Below are 8,547 nucleotides of genomic sequence, written 5' to 3' on the forward strand. Positions count from 1 at the left end.
TACCTGGTTTGACCATCCAGCATGTCAATGGTACCACGTGGCATTTTCCCACTTCTGCCTGTTTCTTCTTCCCTTAACGCAGTGTCCTCCAGTATATGTAAGCATACCATTGCCTTCATTACCTGCCAGACCTGAGTGCTACTCCAAGAAGTGCAGATGGTTCTTTAGCATCCTGATTTAAGTTACTTTGGACATGGAAGTCACTACTCGTAGTAACTGGATCGTTTGTGAGATCCGTTTTTAATGTTTTGAGGAAAGTTCTTACCATGTCCTCTAAAAGCAGCACTAATATATCCAGGCCAGTAAAAGTCCCATTTTTTGCTCCCTGGCAATGGGCAAAGAGATACCTTGTTGCTGGTGTTCTTCTACCCGTGAGGGACAGAGGAGATGCCAATCCTTCGTTCATCTAGCTTGATGCCTGGCTTGGTGCACAGCTGTCTTATGCCTGGCAATCATAAAAGTCAAACCAAATCAAATCAAATCCAGGCAGCACAGCAGCGCAGAAGGAGGAAGACAGACAGAGGACTGCAGACTCCCAAGCCACCCACAGATCTGCCCTCCAGGGCATGGCACAGGCGGGCCTAGCTACCTGCCTGCTGACATAGCATGCAGTATGAATGGAGGCCCACCAGCCCTGTGGCCAGCCTGCAGCTGGAGCCACCACAACATGTGAGTACCTGGTGGTGAAATGGGATAGAAAGAGAAGTGGAGCAGCTTGAGCATTCTGAAGAGAGCAGAACTGAAGACTTAAGGGTGGAGAGGAGAAACCTGTTGTGAATGACTGGCCCTGCTACTTGGGCCATGATGAGGTTCCAGCCAGAACTGCCACTTAGAACAGCCATGAACTGTCTGAGTTCATGGCCATACAGCGGTCGGGGTCAGTGTCGATGTTCTTGGCTCATATTACAACTTGAGAACATGGGGAGTCTCCGTGGTCAGGGCAGCCACCAGGGATAGCGTGGGTATCCAGGGGCTGTGTGTAACTAGCTCTGTACTCCACTGGATGTGATGCCTTTGAGAGTTGGCCCCATCTCTTACTGCTGGCAGCACTTACCTGTGCCTTGCCCAAATAGCACAGTGGAGCTGGCCCTGATGCAGAGGTGTGGGTGAGCTGCACCCAAAAGGGATGAGTGTGGGAGGAGAGCTGACCCCACCACTCATCTGCCACAGGGTAGCGTGCATCGGTGCAACGGTGATCCCCATGCCCAGCACCCCTCACCACCTCCAACAGTCAGGAAAATTGCCACAGGGTCATGAACTCAGGAGAGCTAGCCCTGCCCCTCACCAGTTGGAGCACTCAGGAGAGCAGGCCCTGACTATTGCCTGGACAGCCCAGTAGAGCCCTGGTGGTGGGGGGACAGTTGAGCCATTTCCAAGGGCTAGAGTGTGGGAGAGCCCTGCCAGTCATGAACTATGAGGTGGCATGGGTTGGTGAGGGTTGCCCTTTCCTCTCGCCACCTGCTGCAGTTGGGAGAGCTGACGCTGGGGTCATGAGAGTAGATAAGCTGGCCCTGTCCTTCACTGGCTGCAGCACTTGGGAGAGTGGGCCCAATGCTTCAACTGAGCAACACAGAGGAACCAGCTCTGGAGGCCTGGGTGCAAATGAGTAGGCCCTGAGGCCATGAGATCAAGAGAGCTGACCCTGCCAGCTGCCAATGGTGGCACTGGGTGGCCTAGCCTGGATGGTGCTGGAGAGCATGCCTTGGTGGTGTGGATAAGGGAGAACAGGCTGGCCCGCTCAGCTACCACAGGGCTCTGAGATGGCCCACCCCAAAATCTATATCATCTGCGAATGGTTGGGATTCGTGCAAGGGCCAGTCCTGCTGTTCCAAAGTTGCAGGATATCTATGACATACAACAGGATAACCGGGATGACTCTCAGTGAGGATCCAGTATTGAAGGTGTCACAGAAGCCAGGGGTCTTGAACCAGATTCATGACTCATTGAAATGATCACTTGCAAATGAAGAGGTGTGGACAGAGAGAGAAACTGTGGGACACGCCGTGACATACTACGACTTCCAGAGTGAGATACTTTCTGTGCTTTCGTTGTTGTTGTTGGTGGTGGTGGTTTGTGTGTGTGTTTTATTTTGGGTAGGGGTTGCAAAGATGAAGAACAGCTATGAGGGGACAGGGAGATGAGTGGGACTGGGGTATGTGATGCGAAACTCACAAAGAGTAAATAAAAAGTAAACAAAAATAGTAAAAAGGAAAAAGAGGTTCTGTGTTTCCCTCCACCAGCGTTTGTTACTTATTTTATTTTAATTTCTGTGTATGTAAGTACGCCATGTGTGGATGGGTGCCCAATGAAGCCAGAAGATGGTATCATGTCTCCTGGAGGTAGAGTTATAGGAAACTGTGAGCTGCCCAGCATGATGCCTTAGACCATTGAGCATGCTCCAGCCTCTCGGTTTTTATATTTAATTTTATTGATACTTGATAATTTTTTGATACAGACATCAAGCTCTCCTTCTGTTGATGGAGGACCTTACCCACGCAGAAAACCCTAGATACCAACCCAAAGCTTTCAAGATGGTGGTTTCTGAGCAGGAAAGCCCTTGGCTTCATTCTCAGCTCAGTATCTCTCCGTTTCAGATGCCGGAGGCTTCTGTGGTTGGGGTAATGCCCTCCGGACCTTTCCTGTCCTCTAGTGTGGAGCACAGTGTTTTTCTTTGATGACACACATATTCTGATGGTTACTGCTGCCTTCATCCTGCCTGTCTGTGTAACTTCCAACCCATGCCCACTCCTTACATTGCTAAAGAAGCTGTACATTGTCCGGATTGCTCTGCTCTGTCTATTTGCTCTCTCACTGTGGCCCAGATGAGAACGGTAGCCATGCCACAGTATGACTGCTCTTCTAGCTTGAGATTTTTCTCCACCAAACAAGTTCATTACTCCTGTTTTATTCGGGCTCCCTCAATTTCTCAGGACACGGACAGAATGCAGACAGAGTAGAATATCAGATTCATGGCCTCTAGCCCAGTTCCCAAAAGTTCCACATATTCTGACGTTTGTTTCTTAGGGAACTCTAGATCCTGTCAAATTGATGATCGATGTAAATCATCACCAGGAGCAGGTAGTTAATGCAGACTCCTCCGTATGCTTGCTATTATTCTAATACCTGAGGTTCACCCTGGACAAAACTAACAACTGCTTCCAGTGGTCGCAGGTGGTTGGGTAGGACGGTACACAAGACACACAAAATGAACAAACACATCGAATATATTAGAAGATAATGAATAACATAGGGAAAACCAAACAGGGGGAAGGGCGATTGGAAATGCTGGGGTTGGAATGACTGAGGAGAGGTTATGGCTGACCACCTTCAAAAGATGTTGACAGAATTGAAGGCTTGAAAGAGGGCTGCCAATCAGCCTAATAGCAGGGACATGTCTCATGGGATCCCTAGGCTTGTTAGCAGAGAGCTAGAGGCCCAAGTCCCATTATACTCCAGAGCCCAAACATACCAGCAAAACCTGAGTACCCTGCTCAGGCTTTCTCAGGACCTGCTCCCCAAGTCTCAGGTCTCTGGCTGTTGCCCACATCAGCTCTGGACTTTGCCCTTCCCTGAATATTTCTCTCAGGTTATTGGTCACATGCTTGTCCCTGCCTTTATCATTGGATCATCTAAGACCTGATAAAGAATCATGGTTCTGCATGGCTGGCTGCACCTCTTTCCCTTCTCCCTTGGGGAGTTTGTGACTTCATCTTTTTCTGTCTTTCTTTAGAATCTTCTAGACCTTGCAGGTTCCGTGAGCGCTTAGCCTGTGAGACATCATGCCCCTGTCTCTTTCCCTGTGTGAAGCCGACAGCTACAGTGTCGTCTTATTTGTGCTGGTTGGCTGAAGGAGGTAGAACCGCTTTCTGTCATTTACAGTCCCAGAGCTCAGATACATTGTGTTTAAAAATATTTATTTGCTGGGAATGTGGGCATACACCTGTCAGGGCTTGTGTCTCTTTTCTCGTGGTTAATAAACTCAGGAAAGGAATCAGAGCGATGGCCTCATAAGTCAAGAGCTCTTCCAGGGAATCCCTTTAGGCAGCTCACAACTGCCTGTACCTTAAGGTTCCTGGGATCGAATACCCACTTCTGGTCTCAGCCCATAAAGTATATATCTATAGACACAAGCATATATATATGCTTCAGATTCCTGCACACCTGTGCACAAACTCCCATAGAACTGAAAATAAAATAAAGTAGAAATTTGACACAGGGTCTCACTATGCAGCCAGCTGTGTAACTGCATGGCCAAGCAGGCCTCAGACTCAGAGACATCCACCTGCCTCTGCTTCCAGAGTGTGTGTGTACCACTAAGCTCAGCTAGTAGAATAACTCTTGAAGGAATAGAATCCAAGGAAAGTCGTTTTGTCTCCAGGGTCACAGGTCATTCATTGCCTTGCACCATTGGCTCTAGGAAGATTAGATGGTAGCGGCGACCCAGGCCCTGTATTTTCAGTCAAATTCAACTCTCAACAGATGTCTCTCTCAACTGTCATAACCCTCCTGGATATCATTTCTGTAATCAGTTAATAACAATGGAAAACAGAGCCCGCCTTGTCTGGTTGTTTTGAGATAAACACAAAGTGTACACATTAGCACAGAGCTTGGCCCCGACACCAGACAGACTTGCACATTAGCTCCTGAAGATCAAGGGGACACTGGGTTGGAGAGAGATAGGCTGCATTGAGCCTAGCTCTGCAGTTTCTTGGTGTGTGCCTCTGGGTGCCAACTCACGCTCCCTGCACTGAGAGCTAGAATGGCAATAGAGAGTTGAGTGACACGTGAGACAAAAGTATACAAATGTGTAAAAGAATATGCGTCCTTGGATAATAATGATGATTGCTATTCAGTGACACGAAACCACGTTCATGAAAAGGTTGAATATCATCAACTTAATTACGGCGTCAGATGAACTGGAGAGAACTGAACTGTCCTATAATTTATCAATTTGAGTATTAAATGGGATGTGTATATGTAGATAGTAGCAGCAGAAAGTTCAATGGACTAATTGTCTACTATAGTATCAGGTACTTATCCCAGTGTTAACATTGTTGCTGATCCCCGTGGGATCATAGCACCATCAGCACCCTTACCGTTGTTAGGATGTGCTGTTGCCAATGTTGTCTGATGCTCCTGTCCTTGGTGCTACCGAGAAAGCACATAATAGCCCTAATGCAGCTCTCACTGCATCTTCTCTTAGGCATAGACTTATCGTTCTCTGATTGCCTCTTATTCAATATCCCCATGCACTTTTATTTGAAGGTAGCTCCAGACTGAGTAGATGACTCAGTTGCTAAAGTGCTTGTTTTGAAAGCATGACGAGCAAAATTCGATCATTAGAATCAATGTAGGGGGAAAAAATGCTGGGCATGGTGGTGGCACATGCTTGTAGCCTCAGTACTGAGGAGAGAAAAACAGGTCCTAGGGCTTACTGGCCGGCCAGTTAGCCTTCTACCTGAGCTCCAGGTACCTAAGAGGCCTTGTCTCATAAACCAAAATGAATGGTATCTAAGAACAAGAGCCAAAGACTTTTCCAGGCTCCAATTACCCGTTCCCCTCCTCACATACAGTCACAAAAACGTGGCTCTAAACATGAGGACCTCCTTCTGACTGGGATGGCCTGAGAGATGGCCAAGAGAGGATGGAGGTGCCCTGGCCTTGACTTAAGCTTCTGCGGGGTAAGCCTTCTCTTTGTAAGAGTCTTCTGCCTGGTCCCCAAGTCTGACCCATTAGACAATGTGGTGTGAGGACAGACAGTGTCTGTGTGTACTCTGTGCCCTCAAATGTGGGCTGTCTATAATTGTCAATAGGTGGATTTCATGGACCAGGATGCACAGGAGATGCCTCAATAAATTGCATTTTAAGAAAAAAAAATCCCCTAAACCTGCCTGGTGCTCTAGCTATCAACAGACAGCCTCCCTCTCTCTGAACAGTAGTTCTAGACATAAAGGCTCTTAAAACTCCCATCTACAAGCTGTGAGTGCGCCGGGCAAGCCTTTCCACTGGATGGTGCATGGGGCCCCAGATGGCTCAGGCTTTTATTTCACAGCACACACATTTCTGAGTTCCAATTAATTGAATTGGGAAAACCCGTAAACTTCATGACAGAAGAAACATCTCTTTGACGGAATCCAGAGAGTACCAAGCCTTCCCTCCATCTCCTTGTTTACACACGCAAGGCTGAATAGCCATCGTAGCTGATTTTCCTGTTGTAATATATTTGGTTCAATAGCTAGAAGTTCTGATGTTGTACACATATAGGCGAGAGGGTCCTGTGGGGAAACATTTTTCCATGACATAATTACCTAGCGCACCGTGGGATAGCACGAGAATCCCAAAGATGCCAACTCTTACATTCCAGGTTGCTTTTTCTCCCCTCAAATTCAAAATTTCATTTTCTCTCTGTCACATCTCTCTTCAAAGCATCAATCAAGTTTGTTTTCAACACAAGCACTCAGATCTGTGGTTCGAAAGATGCCCAGCCCCCTCACTCCCCACCTCTCACGCAGAGGCACTGCAGGAAGTGGGAAGAAGCATCATTCCTTTGGTGGTCCAGTTCACCCATGTAAAACCTTTGGGGTTGCATTTTTTCCACACACTAGGGTCCCCCAGGGTGCTCCTCAGCTTTCGTGAGAATCCACTCTCATCATCTGCTACAGGATCCAGTGCCAGAATCTTGTTCTCTGACAGGGCTATGTGGGTGGATTTCCCAAGTCCTCCAAGTATATGGGATTTCTTGAGCTGTTCCTCTTAAGAAAAACTTGGGATACTGAGCAGGGATATCTGGCATCAGCCAGATCCTCAGTGTATCTGAGACATTAACTGTCCAGGAGGTCATCTTCCACTGGATGTAAGTGAAGCTGATGACTCTTTTTGTTAACATTGACTCCAGTGGTTGACTAGATGGAGCAGTGCCTCTTCCCGAAGCGCAGTATGCTGCACACAGAAACTGCTATAAAAGCTGTCATAATACAGGGAACGGTGTGGTAGGCTAACAAAGGGGGCCAGATAGGTACCCAAACATCTGCCTGTTAGCTTGTTGCTTTCAGAAGAACTCTGAGGAAGGCTGTTGTTGGTGCCCTTTGTACAGATAAGGCAATTAAGTTTGGAGTCCTATTTCTCAGAAGTGGATGCTGCGGCAGGTCTTGTATGATTGAATACTTGAGAACCGTTGCTGCCACAGTGAAGCAGAGGGAATGCTCTCTGGAACATTCTATGATGTCAGCATTACATGAATAACAACGTTATGCTGTGACTTCTGTACAAACCCCAGGACCTGCGATGGGCAACCATAGTAAAACAGTGGTTCTCAACCTGTAGGTCATGGCCCACTTGAGGGTTAAAGGAAACTTTCACAGGGTCACATATCAGCTACCCTGCAATGGCATATTTACATTAAAATTTATAACAGCAGCAAAATTACAGTTATGAAGTAGCAACAAAATAATTTTATGGTGGGGGGGGGGGTCAGGACAGCATGAGGAACTGTCTTAAAGGGTCACAGCATGAAGAAGGTTGAGAGCCACTGCTGTAGATTATTTATAAAACTAAATCCACATATCAAGATGTTTATGCCTCAATCAAACGAAACTTATTTTAAGTAGTCAAGGCTGGTTCAACATGCAAAATTAGTTATTGGGATTATCAAACAAGCAAGCTAAATAAGAAAAACTCCTAAAATTAAGTGACATATAGAAAAAACATTTTCAAAATTTCAACAACCATATATATATATATCCATGAAAACACACACACACACACACACACACACACACACACACACACACACACACACACACACGACAATACATTGCCTTAGTTAGGGTTTTAGTTGCTGTCTAAATAAACTTTTGAATAGGGCCATACCTTTTCAAGCATTCCACTCCCTGGCCTCTATAGGCTTAGAGCCATAACATAGTGCAAAATGAATTTAGTCCAACTTCAAAAGTCCCCATAATCTGTGGTAGTCTCAGCAATGCTTAAAAGTCCAGAGTTCAATGTCTTTTCTGAGATTCATGCAATATATTAACTGTAATCCCCAATAAAATCCAAACCGAAATTAGATCACACAGTTCTAACATACAATGGCACAGGATCTACATTGCCATTCTAAAACGGAGGGAAGGGAGCACAGCGAGGAAATACTGGACCAAAGCAAGACTGAAAACCATCGGGGCCAACTCCAAACTCTGCATCTCTACGTCTGATGTCAACATTTCTCTTCAGATTTCCAACAACTTTGAGTTTTGCTGACTGCAACTCACTTGTTTCTCTTGGGCTGGTTCCACTCCCTGTTAACAACTTTCCTTGGCAGGTTATCCCACAACTCTGGCATCTCCAACATCTTGGAGTCTCCAGGGCAATCCGGGCTTTACCTTCAGGGCTTCCCACGATGGCCTCGCTGAGCTTCCATGGAGGGACACCCCTGACACATGCCTGACCTTGGTGGCTTTCCTTAGACTTGGAGGGAGACTTCATAATCACTTCTATTCTTGACTCTAAAGCCAGAACCATGTGGCTGAAGCTGCCAAGTTCTGCTGCTTG

Source organism: Rattus norvegicus, chromosome 19, assembly GCF_036323735.1.
Source record: "Rattus norvegicus strain BN/NHsdMcwi chromosome 19, GRCr8, whole genome shotgun sequence".
Classification (NCBI taxonomy): Eukaryota; Metazoa; Chordata; class Mammalia; order Rodentia; family Muridae; genus Rattus; species Rattus norvegicus.